Below are 18,825 nucleotides of genomic sequence, written 5' to 3' on the forward strand. Positions count from 1 at the left end.
AGGATTAGTCAAATAATTATGAGCTCTGACTTCCCCTGAGTAATTCTGCCGGGCTGACGACTAAGGCCTCTGGAGGGGTGAGGAAAGGCAGCATCCAATACCTACCAGAAAAGGCTGATCTCCGTGGGAACCTATGAGAAACCCAACCAGGGTCACAGGTGCCACATCCCAAACATGAACCAGTTGGGCAAACGTGAGGCCCCCAGCCCTGCACCCACTCCACAAGGTGAGCTCACCCCATATGGGGCCACAAGCTCTCAACTCCAGGGACCCAGGAGCAGTGCTGGGGGCAAAGGGAGAGCTTGCCGGCACTCTCTCATCTCTGCTGTATGGGGCCCTGGGAGGGGAAGGGAAGGTTGTCCTCATATTACAGGCTCAGGGAGTTCAGTGTGGCCATAAGCTCAGTGTCTTAGGAATCTCACTAAGAAGCCAGGTTCAAATACCAGCACCAGCCAGGTGTGGTGGCTCATGCCTATAATCCCAGCACTTTGGAAGGCTGAGGCGGGTGGATCACTTGAGGTCAGGAGTTTGAACCCAGCCTGGCCAACATGGTAAAACCCTGTCTCTACTAAAATGCAAAAATTAGCTGGGCCTGGTGGCAGGCACCTATAATCCCAGCTGCTTGGGAGGCAAAGGCAGGAGAATCGCTTGAACCTAGGAGACGGAGGTTGCAGTGAGCTGAGATCGCGCCACTACACTCCAGCCTGGGCAAGAGAGAGAGACTGTGTCTCAAAAACAAAACAAAACAAATGCCAGCACCCCTTCTTAAAAGCTGTGTGTCTCTGGACAACTTAAGTCATCTCACTCAGCCTCAGTTTCCTCAGCTCTCAAATGGGCAACCCACAGTGCAAGATTGCTTAAAAAATTAAATGAGCTGGGCCGAGTGTGGTGGCTCATACCTATAATCCCAGCACTTTAGGAGGCCAAGACAGGAGGATCACTTGAGCCCAGGAGTTTGAGACCAGCCTAGACAACATAGTGAAACTCCATCTCTACAAAAAATACAAAAATTAGCTGGGCATGGTGATGTGCATCTGTGGTCCTAGCTACTTAGGAGGCTGAGGTGGGAGGATTACTTGAGCCCCGGAGACTGCAGTGAGCCATGTTCAAACCACTGTACTTCAGCTTGGGTAACAGAGAGACCCTGCTGGAAAATAAAGAAAGAAAAAAAGAAAAGAAAAAAATTAAATGAGCTGTTAAATGCCAAATGCTTAGTACACAGTAGGTGCTTCAGTCAGTTGGCAAACACTTATTGAACACCTATTGTGCGCCAAGTGAACAAGCAGGTCACTGTCCTCATGGAGCAGACAGAGCCCAGCATGGGAAGGTTCTGGCCAGAGGGTTGGAGGTAAAGAATTCAGAGTAAGAGATGGTGAAGGTGGCCTCTTATTTCTGTTCGACTCTAAGTCATACGGCAAGCAGTGGCAACGTCAGTGCTCAAACCCAGGCTTCAGACTACACACCTCCCAGGGCCCCAGGAAGCCTTAGAGGGTCCAGGTGAGTGGAGCTGGTCAGCTCTAGGTTAGAGTCAACCCAGCAGTAACATCCCTGCCCAGAGGCTTCCAAGTCTCTAACCCAGCGCACTCCTCAGGGGCTTCAGCCTTGGCTGCCTCAGCTGCTCCTCCATTCACCTGCTGATGGTCATTCGGATATTTCTAGTTTTGGGTTACTATAAATAAAGCTGCTATGAATATTTGTAAGCAAGACTTTGTGTGGGCGGCATATATTTTCATTCCCCTTGGGTAAATTCCTAGGAGAAGAGCTGAGTTGTGGTAGGCATACATTTAACTTTTATTTTTATTTTTATTTTTTAAAGACAGGGTGCGCCAGGCGCAGTGGCTCATGTCTGTAATCCCAGCGCTCTGGGAGGCCAAGGCGGGTGGATCACAAGGTCAAGAGATCGAGACCATCCTGGTCAACATGGTGAAACCCCGTCTCTACTAAAAATACAAAAAATTAGCTGGGCATGGTGGCGCGTGCCTGTAATCCCAGCTACTCAGGAGGCTGAGGCAGGAGAATTGCCTGAACCCAGGAGGTGGAGGTTGCAGTGAGCCGAGATCGGGCCATTGCACTCCAGCCTGGGTAACAAGATTGAAACTCCGTCTCAAAAAAAAAAAGAAAGACAGGGTTTCACCATGTTGGTCAGACTGGTCTTGAACTCTCAACCTCAGGTGATCCACCTGCCTTGGCCTCCAAAGTGCTTAGATTACAGGCGTGAGCCACCACGCCCAGCCTTTTTTTTTTTTTTGAGACAGAGTATCACTCTGTCACCCAGACTGGAGTACAGTCGGTGTGATCTTGGCTCACTGCAACCTCTACCTCCTGGGTTGAAGCAATTCTCTGCCTCAGCCTCCCAAGTAGCTGGGATTACAGGCATCTGCCACCGAGCTCAGCTAATTTTTGTATTTTTAGTAGAGATGGGGTTTCACCATCTTGGCCAGGCTGGTCTCAAACTCCTGACCTCATGATCCACCCACCTTGGCCTCCCAAAGTGCTGGGATTACAGGTGTGAGCCACTGTGCCCAGCCACATTTAACTTTTAAAGAAACTGCTAAAGTGTTTTCCAAAGTAGCTGTGCCTCGTTCTGTTTTCACCGTGTTCCCTAACAGCACTTAGTATAGTCAGTCTTTTTAATTTCAACCAATGTAAGAGATGTGTTGTTGTGGTGACTCGCTGTGGCTTCGATTTGCATTTCTCCAAGGATTGACAACTGTGAGCATCTTTGAATATATTTATTTGGCTTCTGTTTATGTTCTTTGGTGATGTGTCTTTTCAAATCTCGTGCCCATTTTATTTATTTATTTATTTAATAATTTATTTTGAGATGGAGTCTTGCTCTGTCACCCAGGCTGGAGTGCAGTGGTGCAGTCTCAGCTCACTGCAATCTCTGCTTCCCGGGTCCAAGCGATTCTCCTACCTCAGCCTCCTGAGTAGCTGGGACTATAGGTATGTGCCACCACTCCCAGCTAATTTTTGTATTTTTAGTAGAGGTGGTGTTTTACCATGTTGACCAGGCTGGTCTCAAACTCCTGACCTCAAGTGACCCACCTGCTTTGGCCTCCCAAAGTGCAGGGATTACAAGCTTGAGCCATTGTGCCTGGCCTATCTTGCTCATTTTAAAGAAATAATGAGGTTGTTTGTTTTCTTATTATTGAATTTTTTTTTAACCTGCAACTGTCTTGATTGAGTTAAATATTATTGAATTTTAAGTTATTTCTGGCAGGACATGGTGCCTCCAGTTGTCCTGGCTCTTTTTGTTTGTTTGTTTGTGTTTTTTTCTTTTCTGAGACAGGGTTTAGCTCTGTCACCCAAACTGAAGTGCAGTGGCACCATCTTGGCTCACTGAAGCCTCGACCTCCCCTGCTAAAGTGATCTTTCCTCCTCAGCCTCCTGAGTAGCTGGGAGTACAGGCATGCACTGCCACCACCATGCCTGGCTAATTTTTGTATTTTTTGTAAAGATGGGGGCACGGTTTCACCACATTGCCCAGGATGGTCTTGAACTCAGCACCCTTTGCCAAAAAGAATATCTTTTCTTCACACAATTGCCCTTATGCTTCTGCAAAAAAAAAAAAAGGCAGTTATTCATGTATGTGCTGATCTATCATTTTCTGGACTCTCATCTCTTCCATGTATCTATTGGTCTGTCTCTGTGCCAATGCCACACTGTTTTGATTACTATAGCTTTATAACAAGACTTCAAATCAGGTAGTATTGGTCTTCCAACTTTTTTCTGTTTTTTGAAGTTATTTGTTCTAAGTCTTTTGCACTTTAATATGAGGTTTAGTGTTAGTCAATTTCTCAAAACAAAAACGTATGGTGGGACTTTGTACCAAGTAGTTGCTGAGGAAGTTGTTCTGGACTTCAATCTTGATTATTAACACTTCTACAGTGCTTCGTGGTTTGCTAAAGATTTTCCTACCTTAAACTTAACTCTCTCAACAAACCTGTGACGTAGATGAACATGGTGTAGCTGATGTCCCCTATTGTACAATAAGGGAAACTGAGGCTCTGAAAGACAAACGCCTTTCCTTATGGTTACACTGTTAGTGAGTGGCAGAAACAAATTTTGAACGCATGTCCTCAGACTCCAAAACCAGGGCTCTCCTGTAATACCCTGCTCTGAGTAGGGGGGTCTCCAATATATTCTTACTATCCCCCAAATTTAATAAACTGGGCACAGAGGAGCACTCATGGTTGTGGTTGCCTTTCAAAAAATCAGTTTCAAAGATTTGCTGGTGTCGTGCAAATGTATTTCCGTTGCCCTTATTTGAACGCTTTCCTCTGGCTTCCCTAAAATGTGGGTGTCTGTCTTAATAGAAAAACCATATGCCTTTGTTCCCTTTTAACTTTCTTTCTTGGCAAGAACACAGCTCCAGGGAGGAAAAGGGAGAGGAAACAGGGACACATTACAGAAGGAGGGATTCCGGTATTGAAGTGAGGAAGAAATTCCAAAGAGTGAAGGCTGCCAAGCGCTGGATTAAAATGCCAAAAAGAACTTTGCCAGCCTGGGAATCCTGAGGTCCCACCACTCCCCACGGTCCTGGGGTGGGGTGGGGTGGGCTAAATATGGGCTCAAATCTCTCTGTCCTCAAAGGTCATTAGAATTGGTCATTTGACTTCTCAAGGTATTCCTCCAGGTCCACAGTGACAGGTATAGGTTCCAAGGCTAGCCCACACCTGCAGCAGGACCCATGATGGAGCTGACATACAGAGTACATAGCAGTACTTTATTGATTTATTTATTTTTATTATTGTTTTTTGAGATAGAGTCTCCCTCTGTCAGGCAGGCTGGAGTGCAGTGGCGTGATCTTGGCTCACTGCAACCTCCACTTCCTGGGTTCAACCAATTCTCCTTCCTCGGCCTCCTGAGTAGTGGGGATTACAGGAATGTGCCACCACACCTGGCTAATTTTTATATTAACAGTTCTGAAATATTGGTTTGTCTTGTGTCAGGTTATCTGGAAACAGTTCCTAAGATGGAGAGTAGGGGAGGTGCTCTTGGGAACAAAATCATGAGGTGTGCAGGAAGCTGACTGGGCAACATGGATGCAACAGGGACCTCAGCCTGAAGAGCTGGTCCCTTTGTAACCCCCTCTCATCCAGTCATTAGGTGCTGGCTCCTTCAGGGAAGGGAGAGGGACTGGCTGGCAGCCCATGCTCCTGGCCACTGGAGAAATAATAAGTTCCTTCATCCTGGAGGGAGCGTGCTTGGGGTGCAGTTTCCTGCACGTCTGCTACAGGGACCAAGATGAGTTCACGCTCTCCTTTATTCTTCACTGTTCCATGGGATCAGGCCTCTGATGTCCCCATTGAGAACAGCAGGCGAGAATGCTCACGCCTGTAATCCCAGCACTTTGGGAGGTCAAAGCGGGTGGATCATGAGGTCAGGAGTTCGAGACCAGCCTGACCAACATGGTGAAAGACTGTCTCTACTAAAAATACAAAAATTAGCTGGGTGTGGTGGCAGGTGCCTGTAATCCCAAGTACTCAGGAGGCTGAGACAGGAGAATTGCTCGAACCCAAGAGGCGGAGATTGTGGCGAGCTGAGATTGCGCCATTGCACTCCAGCCTGGATGACAGAGCAAGACTGTCTCAAAAGAAAAGAACAGTAGGAGCGCACCTCCAGGAGCCCCTTGGGAGACAGTAAGTCCATTATTGGTTCACTCTCGGAAGAACAGCATAAAAATGATGTCAATGTAAAAATATCAACATCTTGAGTTTCTTTTCTCTCTTTCTCCCTAGTTTTTTTTCTGGGCTTTTGCTTCCATTTTCAGTACTCAGGACTTCTTTGATGCTGGGGAAAGAGAAGGTGATTTCTTTCATGTCACCCATGGTGGATGGAAGAATTCCTTGGCAGGCCGGGTGCAGTGGCTCACACCTGTAATCCCAACACTTTGGCAGGCTGAGGCGGGCAGATCACTTGAGGTCAGGAGTTCAAGACCAGCCTGGCCAACGCAGTGAAGCTCCATCTCTACTGAAAATACAAAAAAAATTAGCCGGGTGTGGTGGCACATGCCTGTAATCCCAGCTACTCGGGAGGCTGAGACAGGAGGTGGAGGTTGCAGTGAGCCAAGATTGTGCCACTGCACTCCAGCCTGGGTGAGGGAGTGAGATTCCATCTCAAAAAAAAAAAAAAAGAAAAGAAAAGAAAAAAAAAGAGATAAAAATAATTCCTTGGCTGATTCGTTGACCAGATAACTGATTATCCCCACCCCAAGAAAAAAGGCCCCTCCCAGCCTCACTCCTCCACTACGGAAGATTATGCTTCTTCCTCCACTTAGGAAGCTTCTGGAAAGAAGAGGAAATGCTGCCCAGAGCGCCCAACTCTGAAGGGACAAGCTTCACCTGGGTCCCAGCGGTGGGGGGAAGGGGGTGCGGTGGTCGTGACTGTGAGCCTAAGAGAGTAAGCTTGTGACAGGGGAGTGGTTGGGAGGAGGAGACATATTCCCTCTTTTACATGTTCCTTTAGCAAATATTCATGGCACGCTTCCCATAGGGCAGCACAGCACCAGCCCCGCCCTGCAGTGACATGTAATCCTGTGTTAAATGCTGCTGCAGTGGAGAAAACACCCAGGGCAAACAGCAGGTGGGGATCAGGGAGTCAGCAAAGACCTGGGGGAGGAGAGGGTAGTTAAGCTGAGACCTGGAAGAGGAGAAATTGAGGGAGAAAGGGGCGGAGTTGAGAGCCCAGGGAAGAGTCTGGGCAAGGGGAACGGCACCTGCCAAGGTCATGGGCCAGTGACAGCCTCAGAGCTTCAAGGAAGGCACAACATTCTGCGTGGCTCAAAGGCAGAGGGTTGAGGAAGCCAAGGGGCGGAGGAGGGCAGAGCTGGCCGGTGGGCGGGGCCTGAGAAGAGAATAAACAGCTGGTGCCACCAAGACCACCAAGACAAGGGGCGTCCCGGGAAGAACTGGAGGTCCTGGGAGTGAGGAAATTGTCACTGAGACAAAGCCAAGAGCAGCCCCTTTGGGAATTACCCAGAGCGGCACCCTGTCTCCCCGAGCCCCAGAAGGTCTGGTGGCAGCAGCAGCAGCGTGGGGGCTCTCTTTCTGGAACACGCCTCCCCAGTGTGGCGTGGCTAGGCTGCGCACCTCTCTGTGCCTGAATATCACTTTTCTCCTAATTACCCTATTGCAACTTCTCCCACTCTTTCCCCTGCCCTTCGCTGTTTCTCTCCATGGCTCTTATCACCATTCTCCCCCCAGCATTTTATTCACCTGCCTGGCATCGTCCATCTCCTCTCACTTCTTGTGTATATGGTTTTGTTTGTTTGGTTGGGTTTTTTTTTTTGAGAAGGAGTCTCACCCTGTTGCCGAGGCTGAGTGCAGTGATGCTATCTCAGCTCACTGCAACCTTTGTCTCCCAGGTTCAAGAGATTCTCCTGCCTCAGCCTCCTGAACAGCTGGGATTACAGGCTCGTGCCACCATTCCCGCCTAATTTTTGTATTTTTAGTAAAGATGGGGTTTCACCATGTTGGTCAGGCTGGTCTTGAACTCCTGACTTTGTGATCCGCCCACCTTAGCCTCCCAAAGTGCTGTGACTACAGGCATTCACTAAGTATTTATGGAATAAAATACTAACAATCGCTTTTTTTTTTTTTTTTTTTGAGACAGAGTCTCACTTTGTCATCCAGGCCAGATGGCAGTGGTGCGATCTTGGCTCACGGCAACCTCCATCTTCTGGGTTCAAAAGATTCTTGTGCCTCAGCCTTCCAGGTAGCTGGGATTACAGGCACCCACCACCGCTCCCGGCTAATTTTTGTATTTTTAGTAGAGATGGGGTTTCACCATGTTGGCCTGGCTGGTCTTGAACTCCTGACCTCAAGGGATCCACCTACCTCAGCTTGCAAGGTGCTGGAATTACAGACGTGAGCCCCTGTGCCTGGCCAATCTCTCTTGTTTAATACTTAACAATGCACCTGACTCAGCCTTCATATTTTGCAAGCATTCTCTCATTTATCCACACAACCACTCCCATTTTACAGATGAGTAAACTGAGGCCAAGGGACACACAAAAAAGTTGTTCCAAATCCACATCTACTAAGCGGCAGAGCCGGGGTTCAAACCCTTAGATATAGTATATACAGTTGCTGCTGCTGAGTTCCCTCTGGAGAACAGCTTTAGCATCTCCAAGAATAGACAACATCTAGGAAGGGCATGTGTTTTTACATCCCTCCCCACACTGCGCACAAGCACATATTTTAAAAAATAAATTCCAACAACTCCATGTTCACATTCAGAGGGCAGATTTGCCAGAGTGGTGACATTGGCAGTTATTGGCAGAAACCTCCAACTCACAGACGTGGGCCATGAGTGTGCTGGTGAATCTGTTGAGTAGAACTCCTGAGACGGGGATGCACCTTCCCACGGCCTGTGTGGGGTGGCTCCTAGGCTAGCCCAGGAAGCCTGTTAATTCCTGCATCCTTCCTGAGTTCAGAATGAGCCTCAACGCCAAGAATTTTAGGAGAGCCAGATGGGAGGTTGCTGGTGGGTGAAACTGACAGAGAAAAAGTGTTTCCTCCCTGGGAGCCCACTCTCACCACCATGCAAATAAACCACATGGACCGACAGAGGGACGCTGACTAGGGCCCTGTATCCTCCCACCCCGCAGCTGCCCCTGGAGGGTGCCAGGTGTGTTCTCATCTCACCAATGAGGTCCTGAGGCTGAGAGAGGTCAGGGACCTGCTCTGAACCCTGCAGTCTCAGGGCTTCAGGGACGGGGAACTCCAGACCAGGACACCAGCCTCCAGAGCCTTGTTCTGTCCACTGTTCATTTGGGAAAGACTGTTGCCCAGAGAGGGTGAGAAGCTGTTGGCCAGGCTGCTGTCCTTCTTGAGCTCCGATGCATCTCTTGCAAATCACTCCAGAAGCTGTGCCTCCCAGCTCATTCACCTGAGTGGAGAGAAGCCAGATTTCAGCACAGGCGCCAGAACGGCTCCCCAACCTTTTCCCCCATCAGCCAACGTCTCCCAATTCTGAGTGGCTCTTTGTTGGTTTCCTGTGGGGGAGAAAAGGATGATACCGATGACTGTATCTTTCACTTCCCAGACCCGGCCCAGTGTCCTTTTAAGATTCGGAAATTTTATTAAATCCCTCAACTCAGCTTCATTCTATACTTTCTGTGGTTTAACTCTCCCTGGGTCTTTTTGCTTAGGTTTTGGCTTTTGGTTTTTTCTCTTTAAACGTGAGAGTCTCTCTCTTCTTCTTTTTTTTTTTTTCTCCATTGTTTCTTAAATGAGCCTAGTACTAACATTTCCTGGTTTTGTTTTGAGACAGAGGCTCACTCTGTTGCCCAGGCTGGAGTGCAGTGGTATAATCTTGGCTCACTGTAACCTCTGCCTCCCAGGTTCAAGCGATTCTCGTGCCTCAGCCTCTGGAATAGCTGGAATTACAGGCGCGCCACCACTCTCAGCTGATTTTTGTATTTTTAGTAGAGAGACGTTTTTGCCATGTTGGCCAGGCTGGTCTTGGTGATCGTCCTCCCGAAGTGCTGGGATTGCGGGCGTAAGCCACCAAGGCCAGCCCCAAGTACTAACATTTCCAATATTTGCTATGTACAGGCCTTGAATACTGGACAGCAGGTGCACACTGACCTGGTGTCTGTCCAGTGGATCCCTCTGAGTTCAAGTTTCCCAGATGAATCTAGGTCTCCTGGGCCTGCCTCCCATCTCCTTGCAGTCTTGCCCCTCTGTGATCCAGCCTCTGGCCATTAGCCCCTGTAAGAGAAGGCCTTCGAGTCTCACCTGTCCAAACTGGTACCCTTCTCATTACCCAAAGCAAGTTCCCCTGGCCCGTAAAGCCTTTTCTGAGCACTGTATCCTGAGCACCTTCCCACTCCTGCCTCCTGAAAGGTTACTGCCTGCCTCACTGATCTGGTGGCATAATGTGACCCTCTATAATTATCTTGAGAAAGACTACATTAATTGCAAAGACATGAATAGCATTTAAAAAAAATTAACTACCCTGGGGCCAGGCGTGGTGGCTCATGCCTGTAATCCCAGCACTTTGGGAGGCCGAGGCGGGCAGATCATAAAGTCAGGAGTTCAAGACCAGTCTGACCAAAGTGTTGAAACCCCATCTCTACTAAAAATACAAAATTTAGCCAGGCATAGTGGTGCGCGCCTGTAATTCCAGCTACTCAGGAGGCTGAGGCAGGAGAAGCGTTTGAACCAGAGAGTCAGAGGTTGCAGTGAGCCAAGACCGTGCCACTGCACTCCAACCTGGGAGACAGAGTGAGACTCTGTCTCAAAAAAAAAAAAAAGAAAAGAAAAATTAACTACCCCACCACCCTCCATCCTGGTCCCTCCCCACCCCCAGCCACCCCCAAGTGAATTCATTCTGACTGCCTTGGTGCTTTTTGTTATTTAATCTTCGTGCATTCACATGCATTTAATAGGCCATGACTGACCGGAAGCAGGAACAGAGGCTGCTACATCCCAGGCTCTCCAGGGGTGCAGCCAGGTAGCCCCCTCTCCTGCGTGCTTGATTCCTGCCCGCTGAGGAAGGAATGCTGCCTGAAGGTTCAGCGTCTCTGGGGTAAGAGCACACTCGATTCAGCCCCGAGAGCCCTGCAGAGCCGGGGCCACCTCCTTTTCACAGGTGAAGGCACCAAGGCGCGGAGAAGTCACTGCGAGTCACTTCAGGTCACAGAGCTGGTAAGAAAGAGAGTGAAATTGGAACTCAGGTCTTCTGACATGTCTAGCTGTTCTGGGGAAAATGCTGGGGGTGTTTGACTTCCCTAAACCTCACCCCCTGAGTGCCTGTCTCTGCAGAGCTGAGGTTAACTAAAGAGCTGTTGCAATCCCTCATTGTTCGCGGACCAGCCCCTTGGCTTGATACATGCCCTCGGTAGCAGCCCCTCAAAACGCGTCTGTGGGTCGGTGTCCACTGGAGTGAGTCACTAACCATCTGCCAGCTGTCACCTCACCTTTAGTGCAGGGCGGTGGGAAGCTTGTTTTCTTTGGCTGGCATTAAACAGCCACCTCTGACAAGTGGTTGGATGCGGGACATTCGTGGCGTCAAAGGCAGACAGACCCACAGGAAAAATAGATGTGTAGCATGCAAATCTCCTGGGCCAAGAGCCGACTTCTCCTTCAGACTCCCAGGGCTGGGAGGGATGTCACCTGCTTCAAGGAGACAGATGGGGACATGCTGGGGAGCTCATGCTTGGTGGCTCGTGGAAGCAGCGGGAACGCCTGGCTGAGCTGTGTGGGTGTGACCTGGGATGGCAGCAGAGGCCCGGGAAACCTGGGCCCCAGCTCACACTTCTGTGAAACTCAGATCTGCTAGTCAGCACTGCTGCTCAGGGGCTGTCCTTTCTGACAGTCCATGCTGAAATCTCAACCCCAGTGGGTGGGCGGGTATGCCTGGATGATTAATAGTCGAAGCTTCATGCTGGTGTCACCATGCTCTCCTGGGACTTCTTCATTTCAATGCAAGGCAGTGTGGAGGAAACTTAGAACACTAGAGAGTGTAGAAAGGCTTTGGGCTCTGGCCTGGGGCCCTGCCCCACTCCAGCAGCAGCCTCCCAAAGGGTCACCTAGGATTCTGTTAGAGCTTTAAGAACACCAGTTTTGGCTGGGCACTGTGGCTCACGCCTGTAATCCTAGCACTTTGAGAGGCTGAGGCAGGAGGATCACCTGAGGTCGGGAGTTCGAGACCCACCCGATCAATATGGAGAACCCCCAGTCCCTACTAAAAATACAAAATTAGCCAGGCGTGGTGGCACGTGCCTGTAATCCCAGCTACTCGGGAGGCTGAGGCAGGAGAATCGCTTGAACCTGGGAAGCAGAGGTTGCAGTGAGCCGAGATCGCGTCATTGCACTTCAGCCCTGACAAGAGCGAAACTCTGCCTCAAAAAAAAAAAAAAGAAAGAAAGAAAGAAAAAGAACACAAGAACACCAGTTTCAGCCAGGTGCAGTGACTTATGTCTGTAATCCCAGCACTTTGGGAGGCCAAGGCAGGTGGATCTCTTGAGCTCATGAGTTCAAAACCAGCTTGGCATACACAATGAAAGAAGCCTCATCTGTACAAAAAAAATACAAAAATTAGCTGGCGTGGTGGTGCGCATCTGTAGTCCCAGCTACTCAGGAGGGCTGAGGTGGGAAGATGGTTTGACCCCAGGAGGCACAGCTTGCAGTGAGCTAAGATGGCGCCACCGCACTCCCGCCCAGGCAACGAAGTTGTTTGAAAACAATTTTGTCTCAAAAACAAACAAAACAAAAAAACCACTCGTTTGTTTTCATTTAATGTTACATATTGATTTCAATGTATTTAAGGGTATACGTAGCGCATCAAACTCATGATTTTATTATTTAGGAGAAGGCTGAATTAGAAAAAATTCAGCAAATAACTGTACAGGCCACAGGTGGATATGGTGAAACTGATGGGGAAATTAGAACATTTGGAGTTTGGGAAACGCTGCTTTCTTGGAGAATCCAGTATTCATGCCAAAAATAGCAACTGAGCCGTGCTCTAGCTGAGCAGATGGTAGAGATCTCTCTCTGAAACAGCGTTAGCCCGTTTCCAAGCTTCCGACACATATGAAATCTAGATTGGTTGGAACGAGAGGTTTTTTTTGTGTGTTGGTTTGTTATCATCAAGACTATACCACGTAGTGGGCCCTCGGGTCTAGAGACAGAATGTTATAAAGAGGCCGGGCGCGGTGGCTCAAGCCTGTAATCCCAGCACCTTGGGAGGCCAAGGCAGGTGGATCACAAGGTCAAGAGACCGAGACCATCCTGGTCAACATGGTAAAACCCTGTCTCTACTAAAAATCAAATTAGCTGGGCATAGTAGCTCGTGCCTGTAATCCCAGCTACTCAGGGGGCTGAGGCGGGAGAATTGCTTCAACCCAGGAGGTGGAGGTTTCGGTGAGCTGAGATCGCGCCATTGCACTCCAGCCTGGGTAACAAGAGCGAAACTCCGTCTCAAAAAAATAAAAATGTTAAAAAGAAAAGAAAGAAGTACAACTCTGCACATTTTTGTACAAAGTGCATCTATGGTCTTTTTTGAGCTTTTTGCTTAAGAATATGGTGTGTTAGGCCGAGTGTGGTGGCTCACGCCTGTAATCCCAGCACTTTGGGAGGATGAGATGGGTGGATCAAGAGGTCAAGAGATGGAGACTTCTGGCAAACATGATGAAACCCGGTCTCTACTAAAAAAATTCAAAAATTAGCTGGGCGTGGTGGTGCATGCCTGTATTCCCAGCTACTTGGAAGGCTGAGGCAGGAGAACTGCTGGAACCTGAGAGGTGGAGGTTGCAGTGAGCCGGGATCGCGCCACTGCACTCCAGCCTGGATTACAGAGGGAGACTCCATCTCAAAAAAAAAGAAAAAGAAAAAGAAAGAGAATGTGGTGTTTTAAATAGCTAAAACGATAGTGTGAATATCTGTTTTTCTGCTTGGCTTTATGAATCAAACATTAATTCATCTGGGTTTTTCCCTTACATGCAAGGTGCATCAGGTACAGAGTCCTCGCATGGGCATGAATTAGAATTGAGACAGCTAGGCAGGAAGGAGTCCCCAGAGAAACTCCAACCCCCTGGCTCCCTGGGAGGAATGCACACTGGGGCAGAGCCACAGAAGTTCATGCCATGTACAGTGGGGAGAAGCCTGGCCTTGCCTTTTCCTGGGTGGAACCTGGGATTCCACCTGCCAGGCAGGAAACACACTAGCAGGACCCTGGCTTTGCGGAGGGTCCCTCTTTCCCTTTTTTCCCTTTTTGCCCAATCAATTCTATCATTCTCACCCTTCAAATTGTCTGTGCACCTAATTTTTCATGGCCGTGTGACAAAGACCCATTTCTTCTACAACAGAATCACCTGGGAAGCTTGTTAAAATGCAGAATTCCTCCCAGTATTCTGACCCAGCCAGTCTGGTCAGTGTAAGGTCAGTCTAGGGTGGGCCTGGGAATATGCATTTTTAAAATTTTATTTTCTGAGATGGTGTCTGGCTTTGTTGCCCACGCTGGAGTGCAATGGTGCTATCTCGGCCCACTGCAACCTCCGCCTCCTGGGTTCAAGTCATTCTCCTACCTCAACCTCCCGAGTGGCTGGGATTACAGGTGCCTACCACCACACCTGGCTAATTTTTGTATTTTTAGTGGAAACAGAGTTTCACTGAATTGGCGAGGCTGGTCTTGAACTCCCAACCTCAGGTGACCCACCCGCTTCGGCCTCCCAAAGTGCTGGGATTACAGGCGTGAGTCACTGCCCCGGCCAGTTATATGCATTTTAACCAGCTCTTCCAGTTGACTGATAAAGGCGAGCCTGGACCTCACTTGGAGAAATCCCGATGCGTAGGGTAGAAACATGACTCAAGACATGGACTCTATCCTGAGGAGAGCACAGCCAAGGAGGCAGATGAGACGCCTACAATAACTCACAAAGTAGAAAGGACCCAGTGCAGTAGGAGAATATGAAGAAGTGCAAGGCAGCTCTAAGGAGGGTAAAACTGCTTCAAACAACATGTCCCTCATGCACTCATGCATTGCTCTGATAATAAGCTTCATTATTTTTTGTCCTTGACTAGTGAGAAGTCGTCCTTTCAGGGTGGGATCTCGATCTTGGTCATCTTTTTTTTTTGAATGGGAGTCTCACTCTGTCGCCCAGGCTGGAGTTCAATGGTGTGATCTCCGCTCACTGCAACCTCTGGCTCCCGGGTTCAAGCAGTTCTCCTGCCTCAGCCTCCCAAGTAGCTGGGATTACAGGCACCCACCACCACGCCTGGCTAATTTTTATATTTTTAGTAGAGACGGGGTTTCACCATATTGGTTAGACTGGTCTCTTGGCCAGGCTGGTCTCAAACTCCTGACCTCGTGATTCACCCACCTTGGCTTCCCAAAGTGCTGGGATTACAGGTGTGAGCCATCATGACCTGACCCCAGGTCTTGGTCATCTTTAAACTCAGTGTCTAGCACAGAACTAGGACTGCAATGGGACTGACCCATGGCTGGCGGGAGGGGTAGACAGACAGGTGGAGGGAGGGAGAGGAACTTTTTCCAAGGATAGGGTCTTCTTTTTAGATGGTGTTTGTTCATCCAACAAATCTCCGTGAGATGCATGACGGGTTTTGTTTTAAGGCAGGTGAGTTGGGGGAGGATGGTCTAAATAGACCTTTCTGGTATTCCTCTCTCCCACCACCACCGCCCACACACCCTTGGGTGCTGCGGCTTGACCCTCTGCTTCTGAAGGTTGCATATGTTTGCATGTTGTATTCCAACCTCCCCAGAATTATTTTTTCACAGTATTACTCCTACATCTAACCAAAGAATCATTTCAACTCTGTAGGATCTCCTCTCTCCTTTTGTTGAAGGGTAGTGGGGAAAAATTTCCCATTACTTGTCTTAGATATTAGAAGTCAGATGCTAGCTGCAAGAACTTGTGATCTTTTTAAACAGTGTGGCTTTTTGTGAGGTGCTGCTGAAAACAAATACAGCCTCCCAAGACCCCACCCTTTCTGCTTATCAACAGAATCAAGAAACACGTCTGAGGAATCCTTTGAAGACTCGCTGTGAGTAGCGAAGGCAGGGCCAAGAGTGGAGACATCCTCTCCCTGTGCTTTCAATTCCCCACCACGACTGCCCCTCCTAGAGTCCCCGTGTGCTGTGGTTTGAACGTGTCTTCCAAATTTCATGTGTTGGAAACTTGATTCCCAAATTTATGTGTTTATGTTATTTGAAGGTGGGGCCTTTGGGAGGTCATTAGGACTAGATAAGGTCATCAGAGTGGGGTGACTATGATGGAACTCGTGGCTTTATAAGAAGAGAGAGACTTGAGCTGAAATACTCTTGCCCTCTGGCCCAGTGATGTCCTTCATGACTTTATAATGGGGCACAAAGGCCCTCACCAGATGCTGGCACTGTACTCTTTGATTTCCCAACCTCCAGAACTGTGCATTAAATACATTTATTTTCTTTATAAATCACCTAACCTGTGGTATTCTGTTATAGTAGCAGAAAATGGACTGAGACACCCTGATATAAATTCACTTTAAGAAAAAAGAATTAGGCCCATGTGTTAGAAGAAACTGGGGACTCCTCTGAGAGGACCAGAACTGCTAAGGACTTCCCGCACTGGCTCCATGGTCTGACCTAGAACTTGATCTGCCTGGCTTAGTGGGGCTGTTTTGGCAGGGGCAGGGGTGGGGTCTGGTTTCAGTCCTCCTTGCGCATCACTCACTGGCTCACTACAACCTCCGTCTCCCAGGTTCTAGTGATTCTCCTGCCTCAGCCTCCTGAGTAGCTGGGATTATAGGCATGTACCACCATGCCCAGCTAATTTTGTATTTTCAGTAGAGATGGGGTTTCTCCATCTTGGTCAGGATGCTCTCGAACTCCTGACCTCAGGTGATCCACCCGCCTCAGCCTCCCAAAGTGCTGGGATTACAGGCATGAGCCACCACACCCCGCCGGTTTATTATTTTTTTTAGAGACAGGGTTTTGCTCTGTTACCCAGGCTAGAGTGCAGTGAAATGATCATAGGTAACTGCGGCCTCAAACTCCTGGGCTCAAGCCATCACAAAGCACTAGGATTATAGGCATGAGTCACTGCTTCCAGCACGTAACAGGAACTCTCTGACTGGATGTCAGACATTGTGAATTTGACATTGTTGGTTGCTGGATTTGTTTATTTATTTTGTATTCTTTTAAATATTTTTGAGCCTTGCTCTGGTACACAGTTAATGAGAAACAATTCAGTCCTCTTGATCAAAGGTCAGCAAGTGGGCCAGGTGAGGTGGCTTACGCCTGTAATCCCAGCACTTTGGGAGGCTGAGGTGGGCGGATCACCTGAAGTCAGGAGTTCGAGACCAGCCTGGCCAACATAGTGAAACCCACTAAATATACAAAATATACAAAAATATCCACTAAATATACAAAAAAGTGGGCGCCTGTAGTCCCAGCTACTAGCTACTTGGGAGGCTGAGGCAGGAGAATGGCTTGAACCCAGTAGGCAGAGGTTGCCGTGGGCCGAGATCACACCACTGCAGTTCAGTCTGGGCAACAGAGTGAGATTCCATCTCAAAAAATAAAAAATAAAAGTCAGCAAGCTATAGCCCATAGGCCAAATCTGCCCCCTGCTCACCTCTGATTTTGGATGGCTCATGAGGTAAGAATGCTTTTTGCATTTTTAAGTGGTTGAAAGTATCCAAAGAATAATATTTTGTAGAAGGTGAAAATTAAATTAAGTACTCAGTCTATAAATAACTTTTTATGGAACATAGCCCCTCATGCATTTACATATTGTCGTCATTTCATGCTACAAGGGCAGAGCTGAGTTGCTGCAACAGAGACTGTATGTCCTGGAAAGCTGAGAATATTCACTCTCTGGCCCTTCACATATGCTTCCGCTACTCCTGCTTTGGAGGCATACCTTTTTTTTTTTTGAGACACAGTTTTGCTCTTGTTGCCTAAACTGGAGTGTAATGGCACAATCTTGGCTCACTGCAACTTCTGCCTCTCAGGTTCAAGCCATTGTCCTGCTTCAGCCTTCCAAGTAGCTGGGATCACAAGCATGTGACACCACACCCAGCTAATTTTGTATTTTGAGTAGCGATGGGGTTTCTCCATGTTGGTTGGGCTGGTCTTGAACTCCCAACCTTAGGTGATCCGCTCGCCTTGGCCTCCCAATGTGCTGGGATTATAGGCGTAAGCCACCATGTCTGGCCTGAAGGCGTATCTTTAAGCATCGTTAAGCAATACGAGAACCTCCTTTAGTCTCGGGCCAGTTTTCCACTCTACCTGATGTCTCATCAATTATGAGGCTTTCTACTCTAGGATGGTGGAAAAAGGAACTATTCTTGGGTCTGTGTGAGCTCCAGATTTTGTTACGTCTCCTCCTTTGTGGTTCTTTAGACAGCGTCTCACTGTGTGGCCCAGGCTGGAGTACAGTGGTACCATCTTGGCTCACTGCAGCCTTCACCTCCCAGGTTCAAAAGATTCTCTTGCCTCAGCCTCCCAAGTAGCTAAGATTATAGACGTGTGCTACCACGCCCAGCTAATTTTTGTATTTTTGGTAAAGATGTGGTTTCACCATGTTGGCCAGGCTGGTCTTGAACTCCTGATCTCAGGTGATCTGCCTGCCTTGGCCTCTCAAAGTGCTGGGATTACAGGCCACCATGCCCAGCCTCCTCTGGTTCTTTCCCAGCCTCAGGTAGTTTCCTCACAGGCACATGCTGATGATGACTCTGCGGCAGGCTCCCCGGAGCCCTCTGCGCATCTCCAGGGCTGGCTGAGCAGCTCTCTTCCTTTCAGTGATGCCCTGCGAATTCCAGCTGCTGGGCCTCCTTCACCAGCTCTGTCCACTCAGTGCAGACAGACCGGCAGGCCCACCTGGACTGCCCTCGCTCTACAGTGGCCTGGGCACTCTCTGGGCAGCAAGCAATCATTGGGCTCAGCTGGTTTGTTTCCCTTCTCTATCACTGTCCTTTGCTACCTGTTGTCTAATGGCTGAAAAACACTGTTTCATCAATGACATCTGGATTTTTAGTTGTTAAAGGTGGGAGGATCAATCCAGTCTCTGTTAGTCTGTAATTGCAAGAAACAAACTAAGTAATGCATTTTATAACTGAGGATAAATTTATTTCCATAGCAACAGTAATATAATTTGAAACCATGGCTTTTTTTTTTTGAGATGAAATCTTGCTCTGTCGCCCAGGCTGGAGAGCAGTGGTGTGATCTCAACCTCCTCCCAAGTTCAAGTGATTCTCCTGCCTCAGCCTCCTGAGTAGCTGGGACTACAGGTGAGCACCACCACACCCAGCTAACTTTTGTATTTTTAGTAGAGACAGGATTTCACTATATTGGTCAGGCTGATCTTGAACT

The 18,825-nt window shown here is 48.6% G+C and overlaps 2 long non-coding RNA genes across 5 annotated transcripts in view; one reads left to right on the forward strand and one right to left on the reverse strand.

Moving 5' to 3' along the window:
- The window catches only part of LOC108588708 (uncharacterized), a 37,312-nt gene that overhangs the window by 16,732 nt on the left and 1,755 nt on the right, over window positions 1-18,825 (reverse strand). For 2 of the 4 annotated variants that reach the window (XR_013528110.1, XR_013528109.1), the window contains exons 3-5: window positions 10,412-10,655; window positions 9,597-9,719; window positions 7,883-8,895 (exon numbers count right to left, since the gene is read on the reverse strand). This is a non-coding gene — a long non-coding RNA (uncharacterized LOC108588708). Of the gene's footprint in view, window positions 1-7,882; window positions 8,896-9,596; window positions 9,720-10,411; window positions 10,656-18,825 lie in introns of those variants that run through there. The other 2 variants (XR_013528108.1, XR_004735027.3) reach the window with 2 other exon arrangements.
- LOC144579761 (uncharacterized) overlaps window positions 10,525-18,825 on the forward strand; it is a 36,044-nt gene continuing 27,743 nt past the window's right edge. The window contains exon 1 of the long non-coding RNA XR_013528111.1: window positions 10,525-10,658. This is a non-coding gene — a long non-coding RNA (uncharacterized LOC144579761). The remainder of the gene's footprint in view (window positions 10,659-18,825) is intronic.

This window comes from Callithrix jacchus, chromosome 16 (genome assembly GCF_049354715.1).
Source record: "Callithrix jacchus isolate 240 chromosome 16, calJac240_pri, whole genome shotgun sequence".
Taxonomy (NCBI): Eukaryota; Metazoa; Chordata; class Mammalia; order Primates; family Cebidae; genus Callithrix; species Callithrix jacchus.